The 26,830-nt window shown below is 35.7% G+C and overlaps 1 protein-coding gene and 2 pseudogenes across 7 annotated transcripts in view; 1 reads left to right on the top strand and 2 right to left on the bottom strand.

The window, feature by feature from the left end:
* The window catches only part of LOC143663888 (protocadherin gamma-C3), a 165,130-nt gene that overhangs the window by 41,988 nt on the left and 96,312 nt on the right, over positions 1 to 26,830 (bottom strand). The window lies entirely within an intron of this gene.
* On the bottom strand, positions 2,752 to 11,271 carry LOC143663886 (NAD-capped RNA hydrolase NUDT12 pseudogene; annotated as a pseudogene).
* Positions 8,649 to 9,217, top strand: LOC143663887 (large ribosomal subunit protein uL6 pseudogene; annotated as a pseudogene).

Below are 26,830 nucleotides of genomic sequence, written 5' to 3'. Positions count from 1 at the left end.
AAGGACACAAATGGACATTTACACACCAATGTTTATAGCAGCATTATTAACAATTACCAAGAGAAGGAAGCAGCTAAAATGCCCATCAACAGACGGTTGGCTAAACAAACTGTGGCATTTACATAAGATGGAATATTATGCAGCTGTAAGAATAAAGTTATGAAGTATGTAACAACATGAATGGACCTTAAGGACATATGCTGAGTGTGATTAGCCATAAACAAAAGGATAAATACTGTATGGTCTCACTGATATGAACTGACATTAGTGAATAAACTTGGAATATTTCGTTGCTAACAGAGACCATCAGGAGATAGAAACAGGGTAAGATATTGGGTAATTGGAGCTGAAGGGATACAGATTGTGCAACAGGACTGAATATAAAAACTCAGAAATGGACAGCACAATATTATCTAACTGTAATACAATTATGCTAAAACACTGAATGAAGCTGCATATGAGAATGATAGAGGGAGGAGGGCTGGGCATAAATGAAATCACAAAGAAAGATAGATGATAAAAATTGAGATGGTATAATCTAGCAATGCCTAGATGTATAATGATAGTGACTAAATGTACAAATTTTAAAAATGTTTTTGCATGAGGAAGAACAAAAGAATGTCATTACTGCAGTGTACTGAAAATAGATAGTAATTAATATTTTAAAATTTCAACTTATGTGTGAGACTAAAGCAAAAAATGTTTATTTGGTACAAATTTAAAATATATACATATTTTTAAAATGTGCAAAAGACATAGACACTTTGCAGTAGAGGAAATACAAATGGCTCAAAAAGATGCTCAATCTCACTAGCTATTAGGGAAACGCAAATCAAAACCACAATGACATATCATCTCACACCTATGGCCATTATAATAGCCATTATAAAAAAAACTACAAGTGCTAGAGAGGACGTGGAGAAAGAGGCACAACTTATTCTCTGTTGGTGGGAATGTAGAAATGTGCAACCACTCTGGAAAGCAGTTTGGTGTTTCCTCAGGAAGATAAGACAAAACTGCCATATGATCCAGTAATCCCATTATTAGATATATATTCTGAGGAACCAAAGGCAAGGACACAAATGGACATTTTTACACCGATGTTTATAGTGGCATTATTAACAATTACAAGAGATGGAAATGGCCCAAATGTCCATCAATGGATGAGTGGCTAAACAAGCTGTGGTATATACATACGATGGAATATTATGCAGCTTTAAGACAGAAACAAAAGGATAAATTCTGCGTGGTCTCATTAATACGAACTAACATTAATGAGTGAACTTCGAGAGCTAAAGTTGAGGACACGGGTTATCAGGAGATAGAAAGAAGGTAGAGATTGGACATTTGGTGCTGAAGGAGTTCAGAATGTTTAACAGGTATGACTGTAAAGTTCCCCAAATGGATAGCACAACACTCTCTGATGGCACCACAATACTGTAAGTACAGTAAACAAAGCTGAGTGTGAGTATGGTTGAGGGAGGGGGGCTGAGGGCATGTATGAAACCAGAAAGAAAGACAGAGCATAAAAACTGGGATGGTATAACTTAGTGATGCCCATAAGTGAACAACGATGGTGACTAAATATAGAAATATAAGAATGTTTTTGCATGAGGGAGAACAAATGAATGTCAACATTGGAAGGTACTGAAAATGGGATGGTGTGAGGGGGAAATCAATGAATGCAAAGTAGGGTCTATAGTTAACAGTAATACTGTAATATGCTTCCATTGAATGCAACAAAGGCAATATGCCAAAGCTAAATGTCAATAAGCAGGAGATATGGGGGCAGGGTATGGGATTCTTGGCAAAAGAAATGGAAATGTCCTCATATATATTGTGGTGGTGAAGGCACGGCTATGTGATTATACTGGGAACCATTGATTTTTTACTTAGTTTGGATTGTATGATGTGTGAATAAAACTGTTTAAAAATGAACAAAGAGATAACAAGGGCTGGAGAAAACGTGGAGAGAAAGATATACCTAGTTACTGTTGGTGGAGAGGTAGAGAGGTGCAGCCCCTCTGGAAGGCAGTATGGTGGCTCCACAGGAGGCTAAGGGTGGGATTCCTGTAGGACCCTGCAACCCCACTGCTTAGGGTGTACCTGGAGGGACTGAGAGTGGGGACAAGGATGGACATTTGCACACTGGTCATTATGGCAGCAGTTGGCCTAAGGACTGAGGAATGGACGGGGGAACCATGGTGTATACATTTGGTGGACTACTGAGCACATGCAAGAAAGAATGAAATTGTGAGGCATGCAATTGAGGTGAATGAACATTGAGGGCAGTATGTTGAATAAAATAAGACAGAAATGAAAAGACAAATATTATCCTACCTCACTCATACGGACTATGAGTCTCAAACGCTGAGAATTGAATTCGAGAGCATAGGTTATCAGGTGAAGCCTATTGTAAAGGTTCCTAGGTTGTAAGCTCTTACAGCAGTCATATCTGTTCCACAGTTGTAACTGTGTTATTCTGAGATGCTGACTATTTGTGTATAATTTGTCATTGTGTATAACTTGTATAACTTGTCATTGTGTATAACTTGTCATTCCCTGGAACTTTGGCTGTTTGTGTGACACCAGACTAAGAGCTAGAGTTCTGCAGCTATGAAATCAGAATTACCCCATAAAGCAACTGTTTTTAACAGGGGGTTAAAAACACCATGAGTGGGTCATGGTGGCTCAGTGACAGAGTTCTCCCCTGCTATGCCAGAGACCGGGTTCGATTCCCAGTGCCTGCCCATGTAAAAAAAAAAAAAAGAAAGAAAGAAAGAAAGCACTGAAAATGTTACCAGACTCCAGTTGGAGATATGAATGAAACTGATCTGGGTAGGACTAAGGTAAATCAGACTAAAGGATAAAAGATGATCTTGACTGTATTTTAAAATTTCAACTTCGGTGTGAGACCAAAGGAAGAGCTGTTTGTTTGGTGCAAAATTTTAATTTTTGGTAGTATATTACCCCATTTAACTTGTGTGGTCAGCTTATTCGAACATCATAATTAAATGGAACCTTGAATAGGGAGTGAGATTCTGTTGGTTTCTACAGCTTGTGTGATGCCTTGATACATCCCAGAGTAATCAGGACAGAAGATTAAAAAGAATTTGCAAAGTCCCCTTAAGGGGCTGGGGAAGAAGGTGGAAATATTAAACATACTTTCACAAGCATTGGGGACTGCCAATTTGATGGGCCAGGCCCTCTATCTTGGGGCTTGTCCTTATGAAACTTACTTCTGCAGAGAAGGAGCTAAAGCCACTTATATTTTTGCCTATGAGTCACCCCTAGAGAACCTCTTTTGTTGCTCAGTTGTGGCCTCTCTCTCTTAAGTCAACTCTGTAGGTAAACTCACTGCTCTCCCCTCTACATGGAACATGACTCCCAGGGGTGTAAATCTCCCTGGAAACGTGGCACATGACTCCCAGGCATGAGCCTGGCCCTGGCAATGTGGGAGTGAGAAACTCTTCTTGACCAAAAGGGGGAAGATAAATGAAACAAAATAAAGTTTCAGTAGCTGAGAGATTTCAAATCGAGTTGAGAGGTCATTCTGGAGGTTACTCTTATGCAGTATATAGATATTTCTTTTCAGATTTTGGTATATTGGAGTAGTTAGAGGGAAATACCTGAAACTGTTGAATTGTAATCCAATCGCCTTGATTCCTGAAGATGACTGAATGACCATAGAACTTTTAAGCTGTGACCATGTGATTGTGGAAACCTTGTGACTGACACTCCTTTTATCCAGTGTATGGATAGATGAATAAGAAAAAAAAAGTTAAAAATAAATAAACAATAAGGGGGTATGAGGAATCTGGGATGTTTTGAGTGTTCTTTTTTTACTTTTGTTTTTAGTTTTATTTTTTTGAGTAATGTTCAAAAACCTATTGTGATGATGAATGCACAGCTATATGATGAAGCACTGATTGTACTCTTCGGAGGATTTTATGGTATTTGAATATATAATATATCTCAATTCAAAAACATACTCTTTTAACAGTTTTATAATTTACATACCATACAACCCATACATACAATTCAGTGTTGCTTTTTTTTACAGATAGATACATATTTTAATCTATTGCTGCATTCATTTCTATTGGAATACATTCAGACACTTGCACCTGTACCATTTCTAGAAGTGGTTACTCTATTGACATATAGGTCACACCTCTTAGAGGTTAGCAGTTTAAGAATAATTACTAATACAATAATTTACTCGGATACTGATTTTCCCTGAGCACAGGATTAAATATCCCAAACTAAATTTATAACTACATTTTGCTGAGGCTTCATATTTTACTTTCTTCTTCTAGCGAAACCTGGACTTTAAGATGTAATCTTAGAATCTGCAAGTACTAAAAGTACGTACAGTTGGAGTAAAAATGAATTTCGAGCCATTATACTTTATAATCAAGGCACATCATTTACCATGTACTTATGTAGTTCAAATTTCATTAAGCATCTAAATATCCCACCTAAGTTATTTGATTTAAAGTTCTGATGTCAGTAAGCGTTCATCAATTATTAAGAAGATCACTGCTCATTAGTAAAATAAAGTTTTATCCGAGCAATTATCTTAAGTTAAATACATTTTAAGTTTCTTTAATTTTAACAATATTTGTTGAGTTAAATTTATGTTTATCAGCTCTTCTTTTAATTTGTTCCACATATATTCTTAGTAATAATTTCTGTGTCCTGTAGGAGGGAGAAGCCTGGACTGGTTTATACAGTTCACAACTGTTGTTAATTAATTAGCTGTATAAACTTCACCAATTAATTAAATTTACCTTTCAGAACTTCCTATTTCTGATCTATAACGTAAAGAGAGTGAACTTCATACATTGTTCTTAAGATCTCTTCCAGTTCTAACGTATAATAATAAAGACCCAAATTACATAAATTTGTACATTTATTAACTTCTTTTTAAAATAATTTCAACACAGCCTTATAAAACATGAGTTTCTCTGTTACAAAACTGTGAAGCACTACAATTTACTTTCTCTGTAGTCTTACTGATAAAGTCAGTAAAATATATAAAGGCTTTTTCAGATGTGTTGAAATAAAGCCCCAAACCAAGACACTGTAATTGATTATAATAAATATTGTTGCTAGAGATTATATACTTTTATTTTTGCTACTGAAGACACAGTGCTCGTCACAAAATGACATAAAGCCAGTGTTTTTATTAAATACGTAAACCTATCTGGGATTTATTTAGTATCTGATGTTTGAGAAAAATTCCTTTCAAATACATTTAATTTCAGTGGGAAAAAACAGAATCTTGATTTGTCTTAACAACTTTGGGTATAACACAGGTAACTAGATATGTTAATTAATTTTAGGTTTAAGGAGGAGGTCACAGACACACTGGTAAGTTGTCATTTAAATCCTCGCTGCATGAGGGCATGGTATTCTGAGATGACTCGTGGAGTTAGTTTTTAAAACAGATAATTCTCAAATGAGATCAGTTACAACACTATAGTAACACCACTGCTAAAAACAGTGGAACCAGGGTACCTGGGGTTACAATGCAAAGAGGAACAAAAATCAGCTTATACAGCCTAAAGGAACTTTATAGTAATTGAAAGATTAGAAATCAATACAAACTCAGTCATTAAAATTATTTAGTTTCACTTCTCAAATTAGGCACATTAATGATCAATTTAATGCTTACAAGGTACCCTAGGATAACTGATTGCAATTTAGGTTTATTCATATTTTTAGAATGTATTTGTTTACAATATGTTATCTCTTAGTTTGTGAAATACAGTGCTGAAACACAACCAGAAACAATATTTGGAGAAGACTGATTCTGATCTAACAAAATCTGAATTCTAATTCATAATTAAAAATATGAATTCTGTGGTCGAGATGGAAAACATTTTGAAAACCCAATATGCTCTTTTGGGTTGTGATGTTCTGAAGAGCATTGAATATTTCTAATCTCATTTGAGGAATAAGTGGTAATTAGAAATCAAATAATACTAAAACAACGACCTGTTCTTAATTTAGAGATTGGAGTTCATTCCAACCCAGTGTTTGATTAATTGATGTGCAATAGCTCAGCGTGGCACAAAGAATGCCTGTTGCTTCCCTGTGGTCAGACTATCCATGACCTGTCTCTAGTGAACCAGTGGGCATCCTCTGTTTCATTCTTGTCAACTTTGATTTCTGTAGACACTGCCACAACTAAGAAACCAATCATTAGGGAGGAGGGCATTGGCCATAGTTGACAAGCGACCTACTGAACATGGCCAACTTTGACTCAACTTTCCCCTACTACTGTGCTCCAAACAGTACCTTCTATTGTCTCCCCAGGTTCAAGAAATCCAGAAGACAAGTAAACAAGCCTGGGGAAATCTTTTCTGCCTGCCTAAAAGATATTTAGTCCCATCTGGATGAACAACTTGCATGATTACTACTGGATCAATTCTTGGATATGATGTACCGTGAACGCAGGGGAGGCTAAGACAGTTTTTTTTTTTTTAAATATACCTTTTTATAGCCACCTTCTTCAATTTTAGTGCAGTTCCACAGGTTGGGCAGAACTTCTATTGACTGTACCAAGCAAGAATAGATCTTGCTTGAGCTACAACCCCAGCTTCTTTTTCTTTCAACTGTAGAAGAGCTGGCACTGGAGGATGAAGAAAAGAACAATTTCTGTGTCTTTGCTTAAATTCTTCAGTGGCAATAGGATCTACACTTAGAGCAAATCAGGCAACCAACCCATCTGCCTCTTCTTCCCTGGCATTATTAAGTAATTCTATTTTCATTTCAAGTTCTACTCCAAGGAAAACCAAAGTTTTGATCTTCTCAGGCTGAGTCAAGTACTCTTTTATATCTGTGTAGTTCAGGTGACAAAGTCTGACTTCTGGCTGTTGGGAACTTTCTTTATTGCCACCTAGAGTAACCAAGGGATTTAAATCTGAAAAAAAGGATCTAAACTATGGTTGGGTAGCTTGTTTTTAGCTAGTACCCAGTTAGAATTATTTCTTTTTTCACCTTTCTGGTTTGGTAATGTCTTGCTAAAATAATTTTTACATTCTTCCACTTCATTGGCTAGGAACCAAGGCTTCTTCCCACCTTTAGCATTAGCTAGTAAATCAGCCATATGTTTATAACTCCCAAATTTAGTCTACCTTGATTTATTGACAATGGGCCTGCTACACCCTTTCTCAAGGAGAATTGGACAACATCTGAGTGTGTCCATTCCTTGAAGCATACATTAAAGCAATCCAACCATTTTCAAAAGTTTCACTGAGTAGAGATGGAGAATGACTGAATATTACTGTTAATTTGGCAATATCTCCTTTGGCAGCTGAACAGTGTAACTGGAAATCATTTCTTGCTTTGGATTTCTTTTTATAGAAGACATTTCTACCCAAATGTGACCAGAGTAGAGGCTAGTTAGGATGTAGTCGAAGGACTGGGAAAATCCCACTCTCACTTTTCCTGGTGCCAGCCAATTCAGTGATTTTTTAATAAATGTATACAGTTGTGCAACCAAAACCACAACCCCAGTTTAGAATACTACTTCCATTGTCCAAAAAAGTTCTCTTATACTTATCTGCAGCCAATTCTTGCTCCTATTCACAGCCTCAGGTAGCCACTAATCTATTATCTATATAGTTTTAGTTTTTCTAGTAATTCATGAAATTGGAATTATAAAATACATAGTCTTTTGTGTATGGCTTCTTTCATTTAGTATTGTCAAGCCCAGCGCTTGACTACACACTCAAATATATTCTTTCTACAGCCTTCCTGATCTAGAAAATGACACTTTCATTCAACTAGTTACTCAAGTCAGAAATTCAGATAGCATGCATCTTCTTTCTGTATGCCTACATCCAATATTTTGCCAATATTTACTACTTGCAAAATATATCTTGAATCTGTCAACTTCTTTTCATCTCCACTGCCACCACCTGGGTTGAAGACCCTTGAATATCAGCATAGCATCCTCCCTGGTCTTCTTACTTCCTCTCTTGCTTTCCCTAAAATCCATTTCATACTCAGAAACCTGAATGATCTTTCAAAAACATATATCAGAATATATGTCCTCGTTGCTAAACATAGTGCTTAGTATGAGAATTTGCTCCATAATTTGTGGGGCCAATACCAAATGAAAAAACAGGGCCCCTTGTTCAAAAATTATTAAGAATTGCAAGATTGTCACAGCAGAGCATTAAATGAGGTCGCATGGTCATGAAGCCGGTTCTGCCTGGCACAGAGGAAGTGTGCAATAAGTATTCACTAACATTATTTCCAGAGGATCAAAAATATCCAAAAATCCTGCTCATGATGATATTAAAATACTGCATTCAAGGAAAAAAATGATCATCCCCATAAAATCCTGAATATCATGTAGTAATCCCTCAATTCAATTTAATTTATCTATTTGAAGAATGATCTAAGGTCAACTTAAGAGATCAGGTGAGAAAAAGATCAGTTTTATATCTGAACTACACAGATATAAAAAGATAACCAAGAGTGCAATTGAATAGGTATCCTCATTTAAAAGGTGGAAGATTCAATGATTTGTTGAAGAAGCTCAACGTTCTAGCCTTCTATTTATGTGAAGTTTAGCTGCATAGTTTGTCTCAAAAGAAGTTGATCGGGTCTTTGCCGCATCTACTGCGTGAATGAAGACCATTCTCAGCAGCCAGACTGCCAACGTTCCAGAAAATGTCGGCAACACTCTGAAGGGACCCACAGTTATTGTGACGGGCCCCCGAGGGACCCTGCAAAGGAACTTCAGGCATATCAGTGTAGAACTAGGTCTACTTGGGAAGAAAAAGAAGAGGCTTCGGGTTGACAGATGGTAGGGAAATAGGAAGGAAATGGGCACCGTTGGCACTGTCTGTCGTCATGTACAGAATGTGGTCAAGGGGTCACCCTGGGCTTCCGTTACAAGGTGAGGTCTGTGGATGCTCACTTCCCCATCAAATCGTTAGGCAGGAGAGTGGGTCTCTGGTTGAAATCCAAAATTTCTTGGGATTTCTGCAGGGTTCAGATGAGGCCAGGTGTTGCCTGTTCAGTATCTCAAGCCCAGAAAGATGAGTTAATTCTTGAAGGAAATGACATTGAACTAGCATCCAATTCAGCTGCTTTGATTCAGCAAGCCACAACAGTGAAAAACCAGGATATAAGAAAATTTTTGGATGGTATCTGTGTCTCTGAAAAAGGTACAGTTCAGCAGGATGAGGAATAAGATCTAAGGAGTTGTGCAGCAATGGAAAGAACAAGATACCAGGCCTATTTGATTTTAAAGATGCAATAAAGTTCATCTGTTAAAAAAAGAGTCGATCTGTGAGTCTCAGGAATAAGTTTTATAAGTCCTCTATTCTATCTACCCTTAGAACAAGAAATTATCTCATCAAAATATTTTGGAATTGCCAAACAGAGTCAAGAGGTTATCCTGAAGGTTATTCTTACACATTAAATAGATATCACCTTTGTAGTTAAGGTGTAATGGAGAGGCTGGAGGGAATTGCCTGAAAATGTAGAGCTGTGTCCCAGTAGCCATGTTTCTTGAAGATGACTGTATAATGATAAAGCTTTCGCAATGTGACTGTGTGATTGTGAAAACCTTGTGTCTGATGCTCCTTTTATCTACCTTATGGACAGATGAGTAAAACATATGGATTAAAAAGAAATAAATAATAGGGGGAACAAATGTCAAAATAAATTTAGTAGATTGAATGCTAGTGATCAATGAGAGGGAGGGGTAAGGAGTACGGTATGTATGAATTTTTTTCTGTTTTCTTTTTATTTCTTTTTCTTTTTCTGAATTGATGCAAGTGTTCTAAGAAATGATCATGATGACCAATATACAACTATGTGATGATATTGTGAGTTACTGAATATGTAACAAGAATGGAATGATCATATGGTAAGAATGTTTGTGTTTGTATGTGGTTATGTTTCATAAATAAATTTGAAAAATATATGATGGTATTGGGTGGGCCACGGTGGCACAGCAGGCAGAGTCCTCACCTGCCATGCTGGAGACCTGGGTTCGATTCCCGGTGCCTGCCCATGAAAAAAAAAAAAAAAAAAAAAAGAAAAAAAGAAAAAGAAGAATTTTGGAATTAGAAACAGTGATTTCAGAAATCAAAAAGTTTTTTAAAAGATGTTTACTGTTTCTCCTATTTGGGTGATATTCTCTTCTCATCTTTATTATGTTAATGCCTTCTCATTTTTATTATATTACAAAGCTTAAATATGTCAGGAAACTACCTGAAAAAAAAAAACCACATTAAATCTGTCCACGTGAAAATCCTTCAAGATAGGGTAGCCCATGACAAACTCTGGAATCTGTCCTGTAACTTCTTGTGAAGAGTACTCTGAAAATGATTGCTTTTTTCTTTCTTTGCTTTGTATATACATTGAATTATATAATAAAAAAGTTTCTAAAAATTCTCCAAGAGAAGTAATTCTTAAAAAGGTAGAATTTGTCCAATTTCACCCAAGCATATTGCTCTAATCTTGCTAAATAAATTAATATCATTTTTCTTCAAACGAGTAGCTTTGTGTGACTGAGTTGTCAATTTTTTCTAAATGAAATGGTTCACTTTAACATATATTGACGACTTTGAGTAGAAGAGAGTGCGGCTTTCTGATAATTAAAACCTCTTGGCAAAAGGTGCCTATGAGGGGGGCAAAGTACTCTGTACTTTATGCATGATTTTTCTGTAAACCTACATCTGCTCCAATACAAAATAATTCTGCACTTTCTGGCAATATGGAAATTTAATATTTACATGACAAGAGTTGTTAAATCAAATCATTGGGACAAAGATGAAAATTTTAATAAATTGTTGTTGGGGGTGAATCATATCTCCCACAAAGGCATGTTCAGGTCCCAACCCCTGGGCCTGTGGGTGTTAGCCTGTTTGTACATAGGAACTTTGAAGATGTTATTATTAAGGTGTGTCCACACTGAATGAGGATGGGCCTTAATCCAATATGGGCGAAATCCTTATATGCAAAAAAATTGGGCATGGAAGGAGAGGCCACAGGTAGCAGCCAGAAGCTAAAAGTCAAAGGGATCTGGAAGGGAAAGGAGAAAAAGCTGCCTTGTGCATTGCCATTGGACTGAAAATCCAAGGGACCCCAAAGACTGCCAGCCAGCCAGAAGATACCAACCCTGGGAAGAAGCAAGCCGGAAAGCTTCTGAAACCATGAGCTTAAAATTCCTATTATTAAGCCCACCCATTGTGTAGTATTTATTTAGCAGCTGGGAAACTAATTTAATGGTATTGGGACAACAAGATAGTCATTTGAAAAAAAAAAAAAAGAGAGATACATTTAGACCCATGCATCATCACACACAAGAATAGAATCCAAATAAATCAGGGATCTAAATGTAAATAAACAAACAAACAAAAACAAAAACCATACAAGTACTAAAAGAAAACGGAGATGAATTTTCCTATAACTTGGGTATGGGGAAAGGCTTTTTAACTATGACTCAAAACTTAGATGCAATCCAAGAAAAGATTGATTCATTTGATTACATGAAAATAAAGTTAAAAGGTTGGGTGGAATATCTATCTATACCCATTAGGTATAATCGGTTAATAGTGTAGTTCAAGTCTTCTATTTCCTTACTGATATTCTGCTTAGATGTTCCATAAATTCTTGAAAATGGTGTATTGAAGTCCCCAACTATTTTTGTAGAACTGTCACTTTCTCCCTTCAATTCGTCACTTTTGCTTCATATATTTTGTGTCAAATTATCCCTATTCGCAAATGACATGATCCTATATATAGAAAACCCAAAAAAATCCACATTAAAGCTACTAGAACTAATAAAGAAATTCAGTAAAGTTGCAGGAAAGAAGGTCAACATACAGAAGTCAATTGGGTTCCTGTACATCAGTAATGAACAATCTGAGAAGAAAATCAAGAAAACAATTCCATTTACAATAGCATCTAAAAGAATAAAATACCTAGAATAAATTTAACCAAGGAGATGAAAGGCTTGTATACTGAAAACTACAAAACATTGCTGAAAGAAATTAAAGAAGACCTAAATAAATGGAAAGAAATCTCATGTTGATGGATTGGAGAACTTAATATTGTTAAGGTGTCAATACTAACTAAAACAATCTACAAATTCAATGCAATCCCTATCAAAACACCAGTAGCCTTCTTTCAGAAATGGAAAATATGATCCCTAAATCCATATAGAATTGCCAGGGGCCCCAAATAGCCAAAACAATCTCTAAAAAGAACAAAGTTGGAGAAATCACACTTCCTGATTTCAAAACTTACTACAAAGCTAGGATAATAAAAGCAGTGTGGCACTGGCCTACAAACAGACTTACAGATCAATAGATCAGAATTGAGAGTCCACACATCTATGGCCACTTGATCTTCAACAAGAGCTCGAGTCCATTCAATGGGGAAAGAAGACTCTCTTCAACAAATGGGGCTGGGATGATTGGAAATCCACATGTAAAGAATAATGTGGACCCCCACTGCTCACCTTATACAAAAATTTATTCAAAATGGATCAACAACCTAAATATAAGAGCTAAGCCTCTAAAACTCTTACAAGAAAACATAGGGAAATATCTTCAGGACTTTGTAATAAGCAATGGATTTTAGATTTTATTCCAAAAACACAAGCAACAACAACAAGATAAAATGGACTATATCAAAATTAAAAACTTTTTTGCATCAAAGGACATTATCAAGAATGTGAAAAGACAATTTACAGATAGGAGAAAATATTTGGAAATCATATACCTGATAGGTTTAATATCCAGTACATATACAGAACTTATACAACTCAACAACAAAAAGACAAACAAGCCAATTGAAAAATGATCCAAGGATACTTAGAGATAAGAACAAAGCTGAACAGGGTGGGGTTAAAGTAATTCAGAACACAGAGGTAAGGAAGACAGTGTCTGTATTTTAGAACCACACATACTCTTTGAGACCAATGCAAGAAAGGTTTATTTGATCTGGAACTGAAATTTTCTGTAGTGCATAATCTAATTCAAACTATCTATATAGCTCATTTGAACAACTGAAACAGGGAACACAGAATAAGAAAGAGGTCCTTTAATCCTGTATTAATTGCAATGCCTAGAAACATCCTAGAGTATATTAAGCAGATAATCAAAAAGTATTGGCAAAGTCCCCTGAGGAAGGGCAGAAAGACTATGGAACTATTAAACCTTGCCATCAGGGAATCCCCTGATACTGTGTCAAACTTTAGGGACACCCAAATCAATAGGCCATGCCCTTGATCATGAAGCTTACTCTTGTGAAGCTTATATAGGTAGCATAGGACCTCTGTTGTTGTGCAGATGTGGCCTCACTCTCTTTAAGCCCAACTCTACAAGTGAAATCATTGCCCTCCCCCCTATGTGGGACATGACATCCAGGGGTGAAAGTCTCCCTGGCGACATGGGAGAGGACTCCCAGAGATGAATCCAGACCTGGTACCATGGGATCAACAATTACCTCCTGACCAAAAGGGGGAAAAGAAGTGCAATTAATAAAGTATCAGAGAGAGTTCAAATAGAGTTGAGAGGCTATTCTGGAGGTTGCTTTTATGCAAGCTTCAGTTAGACCTTGCTACCTATCATAACCTGCCAACTCCCAACCAGGACCATTATAGCCAATTTCAAAGAACACCCAGGGCAATATATAAGATTCCACAAGGGTTCCAGGCACTAGAGTAACTTCCCAGAAATCTACAACTTCCAGATGGGTCCCCGGTCCAGATAAGTCCTGAAACCTAGCCCACTCTCTCCAGAACATCAGATAGTTCCATCTCCCCACCCCATATTAGTGACAAACCCTTCCAATATAAAAAATTTAGAATTGCCATCACCCAAACAACCCCAAAGAGAGGTATGGAAAGATTAAAGGTTATGGTGGAATTATACATAGAAGATAGGACTTAGCAAATGAATATGAATGCTGAAACATTAAATTGGTATCTCTTTTAGTCTCCAGTATTTTAAAGTAGCTAGAAGTAAAAACCTAAAATTGTGAAATTGTAGCCCATGTCAAAGTCTGAAACATGTTCTACAACTAATTGTGGTGCTGTGCTTGAAAATGTACAGCTTTTTTGTATATATGTTATTGTTCAGAAAAAAAGATCGATTCTGATGATGGAAAAATATTTAAGCCCTCTAGCCTCCTATATTCCGGAGCAGTTAGAAGGAAAAATATGAGGGGATCATATGATAGCCCATGACAAACTCTGGGATCTGTCCTGTAATCACTTTTTGAAGAGTGCTTTGGAAACTATTGCTTTTTCATTTCTTTGCTTTGTATACATGTTATACTATACAATAAAAAAGTTTTTTTTAAAAAAAAGGTCCAAGGATTTGAATAAACATTTCACCAAAGAAGATAAACAAATGGCCAATAAGTATATGAAAAAACATTCAACGTCATTAACCATTAGAGAAATGCAAATTAAAACAAGGTACCACTTGACACCCAGTAGAATGGCTATTATTTTAAAAATAGGAAATAAGTGCCGGTAAAGATGCAGAAAAATTGGAACACTTTTACATTATTGATAGTAAGGTAAAATGTTACAGCTACTGTGGAAAACAGTTTGCCATTCCTCAGAAAATTTTAAAATTGCATTACGATATGACCTGGCAGTTCCACTTGTAGGTATATATCCCAAAGAACTGAAAGCAGGATTCAGACTGATATTTGCACACCAGTGTTCATTGCAGCACAACAGCTAAATGGTGGTAGCAAACCAACATTTCATCAACAAATGAATGGATAAACAAAATTTGGTATATCCATACAATGGAATATTATTTAGCCATAAAAAGAAGTGCACTGTTGGTACATGTGACAACCTGGATGAACTTTGAAGACATCGTATTCAGTTAAATAAGCCAGACACGAAAGGACAAGTACTGTATGTTTTTTCTTATAGGAAATGCTTAAGATAATCAAATTCTCAGAGACAGAAAACAGAATAGTGGCTTCCAGAGGTGGCAAGAGGAGGAAACAGAGCGTTAGTGCTAAATGAGTGTGAGCTTTGGTTTAGGATGATGAAAACAGTCTGGATGTTGCACAGTAGCATCAGTGTTCTTAAGGTCTAGGAATTGTCCACTTAAAATGGTTAAAATGATTTTAATGTTTTGTACATTTTACCACAATTAAAATACATAATTTTAAAAAGCTGATTGTATACCTATATACTAACAATTAACATGTGGAAATTGAAATGAAAAAACCCAGTGCAATTTACAATTGCTTAAAAGTTAAATATATAGGTATAGATCTAACAAGATATGTAGAGAAGTGGTATGCTGGAAATTATAAAACGCTGATGAAAGAAATCAAAAGTCTAGAGAAATGGAGAGACATACGATAGTCACAGATGGGAAGATTCAGAATGGTAAAGATGTCAGTTCTACCCAAAATGATCTAGGTTTAACACAATTCCTATCAAAATATGATAATTTTTTTTAGATATACAGACTTATTCTAAATTTTATATGCAATTAGCCCTAGAATAGCTAAAATAGTCTTGAAAAAAGATGAATAAAGTAGGAGGAATTACTCTACCCAATTTTAAGGTTGACACTGTAACTACAGTATTCAAGACAATGTGGTATTGGCAGAGAGCTAAGACATGTAGTTCAATGGAACAGAATAGAAAACCCAGATAGTCCCATACAAGTACAGTCAACTGATTTTTTAAACAATAAAGATTTATTGGCTTATATAACTGGAAGTTCAGAAATATATAGGTGCCAGATTGATTTGATCCAGAGGCATAATTATGTCACCAAGGACTTGTTTTTTCCCTTCTATTTAGCATCCAGTGGAATGAGCTTCAAACTAAGGCTACCTCATCATATGATTTCATTACGGTTCTCAACAAGTCCTACACCCTTCCTGATCCTGCAGGATAAAGTGGCATCTGCCTCTGCCTGCATAACCTCCTCTTGTACTGTTCAGCCCAACTGATTTTCACAGACATGCAAATGCAATTCAATAAAGGAAAGATAATCTTTTCAACAAATGGTACTGAAGCAATTGGATAGCCATAGACCAAAAATGAATGTCAATCTAAATCTCATATTTTATACAAAAATTAACTCAAAGCGGATCATAGATTCAAATAAAAATCTTAAATCTATAAAACAGGATTTAGGTCTGGATGGACAGTTCTTAGATATGGTACCGAAAGCATGACCCATAAAAGAAAAAAATCAATAAATTGGGACCTTGTCAAAATTAAAAAGTTTTGCACTGTGAAAGCCCTTGTTAAAAGGATGAAAAGACAAGCTAAAAACTGGAAGAAAATATTTGTAAATCACATATCTCATATATAGAATATATACAGAACTCTCAAAACTCAATAGTAACTAAACAAATAATCCCCACTAGAAAATGGGCAAAAGATATGGGCAGACTTTTCACTAAAGACAATATATGAACGGCAAATTCGCATATGAAAAGATGTTTGACATCATTAGACATTATAGAAATGCAACTTAAAACCACAATGAGATATCACACACCTATTAGAAGAGCTAATATTTTAAAAATGGTGATAATGGTGAATGCTGGCAAGAATATGGAGAAATTAGATCTCATATATTACTGGTGGGAATGCAAAATGGTACAGCCTCCTGGAAAATAATTTGGTATTTTCTTTTTAAACTAAATATACATTTATCCTATGATACAGAAATTGTGCTCCTGGTCATTTACGCCAGAGACATGGAAAGCTCACGTCCACACAAGAATTTATACACGAATGTTTATAGCCACTTTATTTATAGTAGCTCCAAACTGGAAACAACCCACACATATTTCATGTGGTGAAAAGCTAAAGTAGCTGTGGTATATCCATGTATGGTACATCAACAAAAAAAAGGAACAAACTCTTGAGACATGCAACAACTCGGACGGATTTCAGGGCATTATAGGGAATGATAAAAAGCCAATCTCAAAAGGCTATTCCATTTATATGATATTTAAAAATGACAAAATCAGGGTGGTGCGATGGTGGCTCGGTGGCAGAATTCTTGCCTGCCATGCCGGAGACCTGGGTTTGATTTCCAGTGCCTGCCCATGTAAAAAAAAAAAGAAAAGAAAAGAAAAGAAATGACATAATTATAGATGGAGAACAGAGCATTGATTGGCAAGGTTTACGGGTGGGGGATGGGTAGTATGAGAGAGTTCTTTATAGTGCTGGAATATTCTTGTACTATATGATGTTGGTTACACAAATCTATGCATGTGTTATGGTTTTGGTTCATGTGTCAACTTGGTCAGGTGATGTTGCACAGTTGTCTGGTTAAGCAAGCACTGGCTAACTGTTACTGCAAGGACATTCTGTGACTGGTTACTAACCAGAAGACTGGCTTATTGAATCATCAGTATGTTGAGTGCATCCATGACTGATTACATCTGCAGTTGGGAGTGCCTGCCGCAATTAGTGACATTTAACCTAATCAGATGAAGGCTTTTAAGAAGTCAGAAGGGAGAATATTTCTCTGCTTCAGCCAGCTAGCTTCTCCTAGGGGATTCATTAAGACCTTCATCAGAGCTGTCAGCTTGCAGTCTGTCCTAGGGAATTTGGTTTTGTGCATCTCCACAGTTGCATGAGACACCTTTATAAAATCTCATATTTACAGATATCTCCTGTTGGTTCTGTTTCCCTAGAGAAACCTGACTAATTTGTCAGATTTGTAATGTAATTTATTATTACATGTAATAAATTTCCATAGAAATTAAATGCACACACACTCAAATGAGGACATGTAAAAACTATTGAAATCTGAACTCAGTCTGTAGGTTGCATCAGTGGGTTTTGATATCATGCTAGTGATGTAAAATGCTTCCAGAGGGAGAGCTGGTTGATGGGTACAGGGGGCCTCATACTATTTTTGAAGCTTACTGTAAGTCTATAATTATTTTGTAATAAAAAGTTAAAAAAATAACAAACTGCACTTAATAATACAGCTTTAAAACATATGAAGTGGTAAACAGTTTGATGGTTCTTCAAAAAGTTAAACAGAACTACCATATGACCCAGTAGTCCCACTTCTAGGGAATTAGATGGATATCTGTACCCCAGTAGTTCATAGCAGCATTATTCCCAATAGGCAAATGGTGGAAGCAACCCAAGTGTCCATCAACCAATAAGGATAAACAAAATATGGTATATATGTACCATGAAATATTATTCAGCTATAAGAAGGAAGGAGTTCTGATACATGCAATGACATGGATGAACCTTGAAGAAATCGTGCTGAGTGAAATAAGCCAGATACAAAAGGACAAATATTGCATGATTTCATTCATATGAAATAACTAGAGTTTGTACATTCATACAGACAGAAAGCTGTGTTCAGCTTATCGGGCAGGGGGTGGGCATAATGGGTGCAGTTTTTCTTTGTGGTGATGGAAAGTTCTAGAAATGGAAGGTGGTGAGGGTAGTGCAACATTGTAAATGTGATTTATTCCACTGAATGGTGCTTGGGAATGGCTGAGATGGGAAACTTTATGCTGTATATATGTTTATTTTTAAATGGAGTGACTAAAGAGATAATTACAATGAAATTCAATCCATGATCTTGAACTGGAACTAACAAGCGAGGAGAAAAGGCCCAAAAGGACATTACTGGGATATATGGGAGAAACCTAGAATATTGACCATAGGCTAAATATCAACATTAATTTGCTTGAATTTGGTAACTATACTTAAGATGGTATGCGACCATCTTTGCTCAGGAAACTTACATGAGGATATTAAGTGTTCAAGGAGCATGATGTATACAATCTACTCTCAAATGTTCAGAAGGTAGATAGCTAGATAGCTAGAGAGAAGGAAGGAAGGAATGGAGGGAGGGAGGAAAGAAGGAAGGAAGGTGTGCTGGTTTGAAAGGATATATGCCCCCTAAGAAAAGCCATGTTTTAACATAAATCCCATTTCATAAACGTAGAATAATCTCTATTCAATACTGTATGTTTGAGACTGTAATGAGATCATCTCCCTGGATGATGTGATTTAGTCAAGAATGGTTGTTAAACTGGATTAGGGGACGACATGTCCCCATCCATTTGGGTGGGTCTTGATTGGTTTATTGGAGTCCTATAAAAGAGGAAATGTTTTGGAGAACGAGAGATTCAGAGAGAGCAGAGAATGCTGCAGCACCACGAAGCAGAGAGTCCATGAGTCAGCGACCCTTGGAGATGAAGAAGGAAAATGCCTCCCGGGGAGCTTCATGAAACAGGAAGCCAGGAGAGAAAGCTAGCAGATGATGCCTTGCTTGCCATGTGCCCTTCCAGCTGAGAGAGAAACTGTGACTGTGTTCACCATGTGCCTTTCCAGATGAGAGAGAATCCCTGAACTTCATCGGCCTTCTTGAACCAAGGTATCTTTCCCGGGATGCATTTGATTGGACATTTCTATAGACTTGTTTTAACTGGGACATTTTCTCGGCCTTAGAACTGTAAACTAGCAACTCATTAAATTCCCCTTGTTAAAAGCCATTCCGTTTCTGGTATATTGCATTCCAGCAGTTAGCAAACTAGAACAGAAGGCAAGCAGGTAAATGTGGCAAAATGTTAAAATTAGGTGGATCTGGGAACCTGGGTAGAGGTATGTTGGAGTTTTCTGCAAGGGTTTTATATTATTTTTGTAACTGTCCTATAAGTTTAAAATTATTTCAAAATATAAAGTTAAAAAAATATGAAGCATAAACTGATAGAATTGAAAGGAGAAATAAATCCGCATTTCTCACTGGAGATTCCAACTCTCCTCTCTCCTCTAGTGTTTGCTAGAACAAGTAGTAAAAAAAAAAAAAAGCAATAAGTATATAGAAGGCCTGAACAACACTATCAGTCCAAATTGATCTAACTGACCATTATACAACAAGAACAACCAACAGCAGGAGAATAAACATTTTTCTCCATATGCACAAGGAACATTCACCAAGATGGGTCATATCCTGTGCCATTAATTTTTTTTAACAAATTTAAAAGAATAGAAATTATACAAAGTATATTCTTGGACCACAATAAAATTAGAAATCAATGATTAAAAGATATTTTGGTAACCTCCAGATATTTGGAAATCAAACAACTAACTTGTAAATAATCCACAGGTCAAAAAAATAAAGTGCAAGGTGTATTAGAAAATATTTTTAACTGAATTATAATGGAAATATACCATCCAAAATTAGCTGGATGTAATCAAAGCAGTGCTTAGAACAAAATTTATCTCTTTAAATGATTATCTTAGAAAAAATAAGAGTAAAGCAAGCCCAAGTAGGTAGAAGGATGGGAAATAATAAAGATGAAAATGGAAATTAAATAAACTGGACAAACAATAGAGAAAAATAAATGAAACCAAAAGCTGTTTCTTTGAAATGACCAATAAAATTGATAAGCCTAGTTTAAGTTAAAGCTCAAGAAGACACAAACTACCAGTGTTATGAATGAAACAGAACAACACTACAGATCCTACAGATATTAACACGATACTAAGGGAATATTATGAACAACTTTATGACAATAAATTGGAAGAAATGGACAAATTCCTTTAAATTTACAATTTACCTCCTGGAATGAGCTGAGACTCAGTATCAAGGAATTGAGAAAACCCTCTTGACCAAAAGGGGAAGGAGTGAAATGAGAGAAAATAAAGTGTCAGTGGCTGAGAGAGTCCAAACAGAGTCAAGAGGTTATCCCAGAGATTATTCTTACGCATTAAATAGATATCACCTTGTTATTCAAGATGTAGTGGAGAGGCTGGAGGGAACTGCCTGAAAATGTGGAGCTGTGTTCCAGTAGCCATGTTTCTTGAAGATGATTGTATAATGATATAGCTTTCACAGTGTGACTGTGTGATTGTGAAAACCTTGTGTCTGATGCTCCTTTATCTACCTTATCAACAGACGAGTAGAACATATGGAATAAAAATAAATAATAGGGGGAACAAATGTTAAAATAAATTTAGAGTGAAATGCTGGTGATCGGTGAGAGGGAGGGGGAGGGGGTATGTTATGTTTGAATTTTTTTGTTTTCTTTTTATTTCTTTTTCTGAATAGATGCAAATGTTCCAAGAAATGATCATGATGATGAATATGCAACTATGTGATGATATTGTGAATTACTGATCATATATGTAGAAAGGGATGATCAAAAGTTACGAATGTTTGCGTTTGGTGTTTTTTTGGACTTAATGAGAAATAGAAAATCTGAATAGCATCATTGCTATTAAAGAAATTGAATTCATATTTTAAAATATTCCCACAAAGAAAACTCCAGGTCCAGTTGGCTTCACTTGCGAATTCTACAAAACGCTTAAGAAAAAATAACGCCAATCCTACACAAACTCTTTTCAGAATATGGAGGAGGAGGAAACAGTTACCAATTCATTTTATGAAGGTAGCATTACCCTGAGAATGAGGCCAAACAAAGAACTTACAAGGAAAGTCTAGACTAATATCCTTAATGCACATGGATACAAAAATCCTTTACATAAAATTAACAATTCAGTGCTGCAATATAAAAAAGTTACTAAATGATGACAAAGTTGGGTATATCCTAAAGGTAAAAGGTTGGTTAAACATTCAAAACCAATCTGTGTAATGCAGTGGATCCACAGGTAGCTAGATAAAGGGTCTCCATATGATTAGGCAATCCAGTTACTAGGAATATACTCAGAAGAGCTGAAAGCAGGAATTCAGACATTTGCATACTGATGTTTATGGTGGCATTATTCAATGGCCAATGGAGGGAGGTGGCCAAAGGGTACATTGACTGAGGAGTGGAAAGGAAAATTGATGTATACATACGATGGAATATTGTGCAGCTACAGAAAGGAATTAAATCATGAGGCATGCAATGAGGTAAATGAACCCTGAGGACATAATGTTGAGCAAAACAAACCAGAAACAAAAGGACAAATATCGTATGGTCTCATTTAGAAAATTAGGGCCTAGATTGTAAGCTCTTAAAGCAGTCACATTTATTCCTCAGTTTTAAGTGTTATTTAAAAATTCTGAGATGCTGTGCTCAATGTGTATAACCTGGTATTTCCCTGGAACTTCAGGTGCCTGTGTGACAACTAATGTGACAGCATTACTTCATACAGCAACTGTTAAAGAAGCTGAAAAAAGAGATGAGACTTCAGTTGGAGATATGAACAAAGCTGATTTGGTTGGGACCTAAGGTAAATCAGAACACAGGGTAAAGGATGATAGTGTCTGTATTCTAAAACTTCACCTTCTGTGTAAGACAAAAGGATCCAAAATTTAAATTTTCTGTTGTACACAATCTAACTTAAGCCATCTGGCCAATTCATTTAAACAAACCAAACACACGTAGCCTAGAATAGGGAATGCAATCTTGTAATTCTGTATAACTTTATGTAATACCCTGACACATTTCAGAATGTATTGGGCAGATAATAAAAAAGTATTTGCAAATTCCCTTGAGGACTGGAGAAAAAATATGGAACTATCAAATTTACCCACCTGGGAAATTCCTGACACTATCGCAAACATTCGAGACTCCCAAGTTAATAGACCAAATCTTTGATCTTGAGGCTTACTCTGATGAAACTCACTTCTGTAACGGGAAAGCTAAGTCAACCTATAATTATGCCTGAAAGTCACTTCCAGAGAACCTCTTGGTGCGCAGATGTAGTCTCTTCCTCTCTAAGCCCAACTCTGCAAATAAATTCATTATTCTCCCCTCTATGTGAGACATGATTTCCAGGGGTGTAAGTCTCCCTGGCAGTGTGGGACATGACTTCTAGGGATGAGCCTGGCCCTTGCATCATCAGATTGACAATGCCTGCTTGACCAAAAGGGGGAAAAGAAATGTAACAAAATAAGGTTTAGTGGCTAAGAGATTTCAAATAGAGTCGAGGGGCTGTTCTGGAGGTTACTCTTAAGCAAGCTTCAGCTAGATACTACAAATTGCCATAGTATGCCAAGCCTCAACCACCAATATTCCTGAAAACCCTAAAGAATACCCAGGGCTCCATCTAAGACTCTATAAGAGTTTCACTCAGTTTATTTTAAAAAAATCTAAAACCTCCAGATTGTTCCTATGCCAGATAAGCCCTGAAACCCAGAGCTACCAATCTCTCCAAGAGCCTCAACCAGTTACATCCCCTAACCCATAATATCAACACCCCTTCTCAACATGAAGAAGTCAGAATGGTCATTGCCCAAATATCCTTCAAGACTGAGAGAAGGATCAAATGAGAGGGAGGAGTTATAACAGAGAAGATAAGATTTAATAAATGAGTATGACTACTGAATCATTATATTGATATTTCTTTTTAGTCTCCACTGTATTAGAGAAGCTAGAAGGAAATACTTGGAAGTGTGGAATTGTAACCCATACTATACTTTGAAGTTTGTTCTATAACTACTTGTTAAAATGTATTTTGAAATCTAACACTTTTCTGCATATATGTTATATTTCACAATAAATAAAGTTTTAAAAAACCAATCTGGGGTGCAAGGGTAGTTCAGTGGTAGAATTCTCACCTGTCATGTAGGAGACCCAGGTTTGATTCCCAGTCCATGCACTTCTCCCCGCCCCCCCAAAAATGCAAAAAATGGTGCTGCAATAATGGGACAGTCACATGGAAAAAGAATGAAATATGACCCCCGCCGTACGGCTTAAAAAAAAAAAACCCAATCTTTATAATTTATTATAGTAACAGGCTACAAAAGAAAAGCCATATGATCATCTCCTTAGGTATAGAAAAGCATCTGACAAATTTTCTACTATTCATGATAAAAACTCTCAACAAATGGAAACAAAGGAAAATTCCTCAATTTGCTAAAAGGTATCTACAAAAATTTAATGGTGAATAGATGATGACAGTAGCTCAACACTGTAAATGTAATTAATGCCAGTGAACTATAAACTTGGCAAATTTTATGTTATATATGTTACCAAAGTGAAATTTTAACACTTAATGGTGAAAGGCTAACATGTTTTCCCCCAGAAAAGATCAGAAACATGAAAAAATGTCCACTCTAACTATTTCTAGTCAATATTTACCTGGATGTCAATTTTTAAGGACCCAGAATACAAGAGCAATACACAAAATCAATTAATTTCTACATACTATCAATTATCAATTAGAAATGGAAAATTTTAAGTGTTGTTTAGAATGAATTAAAGCATTACATACTAAATATTAAATTCATCAAAATATGCAGAAAGTGTGTATACTGAAAAAAGAGAACATTGCTTAGAAAAATTAAAGAACACTTAAACAAAGATATATACCATGTTCATGGATTCAAAACTTCAATGTTAAGATATTCCCAATTGAGCTATAGATTCCATGCAATCCTAATCAATATTCAGAAGGCTTTTTTTAAAAAAGGAAGTGACAGGAAGTGCTAAAATTCATTTAAAATTCATAAAAGGATACAGAATAACAAAAAGGAGAACACAGTTGGGGGAACTTACACCACCTGATTCCAAGACTTCAGTATAATACAACAGTAATCAAAACTATATGGTATTGGCATACACATATAAATTAATAAAATAGAACAAGAGAGCCCAGAAAATGACCCACACATATATGGTCGTGTGATTTTTTTGACAGAGGTGCCAAGATTATTCAGTGGGAAAGGATGGCTTTTACAGCAAATCGAACAACCGGATATCTTTGAAAAATATGAACCTTTACCTCACACCATACACAAATATCAACTCAAAATGAAGTACAGATAAACTGTAAATAGGTAAAACTATAAAATTTCTAGGAAGAAAATATAGGAGAAAGTCATCACAACTTTGCTGATGCAAGGAAGTCCATCTAAGTAAATACAAGCCAAGAAAGAAAAAAAAAATGGATATACTAGGGCTTATGAAGGTGTAGACTTCTGCTCTTCAAGAGACATTTTTAAAAATGAAAAATCAACTCACAGACTGTGATAAAATACCCACAAAACATATATGTGACAAAGAATTTGGATCCAGATTATGTTTAAAAACTCCCATAACTCAATTTTAAGAAGGCAAATAACTAAATTTAAAATAAGCAAAAGATTTGAGCATATACTTCAAGGAGATGAACAAATATTCAATTAGCACATGAACAGATGCTTAATATCTTTAGTTAACAAGGAAACACAAATTAAAACCACAATGAGATACTACTACACACCCACTAGAATAGCTAAAATTAAAATTTTGACAATAGAAAGCACTGGTGAGAATGTGGGAATGTAAAGTAATATTATCACTTTGGAAAATAATTTTGCAGCTTCTTATAACGTTAAACAAACATCTTCTATATCATATGACCCAGCAATTCTACTTTTATTAAAATTCATTGAACTGTATACTTAAAAAAGTTACCTCTTATTGTAAGCAAATTATATCTCAATAAACATTATTAGTTTCAATGTAATAAATATTTAGGAAATATTTATTAAGAGTTTAAAATGTGCCAAGCTCTGCTCCTTCCGAATATAGTAGTGAAAACAAAACAAAACTTTGTCTTCAAGGAACTTATTGTCGTTGGTGGAGTATGGAGGTGCGGGAAGAAAAAGCTAATAAACAGATGAAGAAACAAATATATACCGGATGAAAGCCAGACAAGAAGTAGTATCTTCTTTACATTGTTATTAAGGACTTTATAGGGTGTTTATTAAGGTATGTGTAGGTATATAAGTCTCCAAGTATATTCACACTATTAAAAATCCAACAAGTTTGTTATGATTGCTATGCATCTTTTATTTTACTGACAATAACCCAAAAACAGATGGTGAAGAAGAATTGACCTTAAAAATTTCCTCAAACAACATACAATTTGGTGAAAGAAAATTAAACAAACAAAAATACAGAGTCAGAAAAGAATTGGACACCAGTACTGGACAGAGTGGGGTGAGTATGAGTTGGACACAGTGAGGTTCTCTGGGGGCTTAACTCTTAATCTTTTTTTTTTAACTAAAAAAATTTTTTTAAACATAACAATTTACAAAAATGAACATTCTTACCATATGATCATTCCATTCTTGGAATATAATCAATAACTCACAATATCATCACATAGTTGTATATTCATCACCATGATCATTTCTTAGAACATTCGCATCAATTCAGAAAAAGAAATAAAAAGAAAAAAGGAAAAAACCTCATACATACCATACTCCTTACCTCTCCCTCTCATTAATTACTAGTATTTCCATCTATCCAATATATTTTAGCCTGTTTCCCCTATTTTTTTCTATATCCCTTATCACTCCCTTTCATTGATCACTAGCATTTCAATCTACTAAATTTATTTTAACATTTGTTCTCCCTATTATTTATTTATTTTTAATCACTATGTTTTACTCATCTGTCCATACTGTAGATAAACAGAGCATCAGACACAAGGTTTTCACAATCACACAGTCACATTGCAAAAGCTCTATCATTATACAATCATTTTCAGGAAACATGGCTACTAGAACACAGCTCTACATTTTCAGGCAGTTCCCTCCAGCCTCTCCAATACACCTTAACTAGAAAGGTGATATCTATATAATGCATAAGAATAACCTCCAGGATAACCTCTCGACTCTGTTTAAAATCTCTCAGCCATTGACACTTTATTTTGTCTCATTTCTCCCCATCGAGAAGGTTTTCTCAATCCCTTGATGCTGAGACCCAGCTCATTCTAAGATTTCTGTCCCATGTTACCAGGAAGGTTCACAACCCTGAGAGTCATGTCCCACTTAGAAAGGGGGAGGGCAATGACTTTGCCTGTCGTGTTGGCTAACAGGTCTCCCGCATGGCAGGTGAGAACGCTGCTTGCTGAGTCATC

The sequence above is a fragment of the Tamandua tetradactyla genome, chromosome 20, assembly GCF_023851605.1.
Source record: "Tamandua tetradactyla isolate mTamTet1 chromosome 20, mTamTet1.pri, whole genome shotgun sequence".
Lineage (NCBI taxonomy): Eukaryota > Metazoa > Chordata > Mammalia > Pilosa > Myrmecophagidae > Tamandua > Tamandua tetradactyla.
Note: the sequence above shows the minus strand (reverse complement) of the source record. Positions and strands in the feature narration are given on the sequence as shown.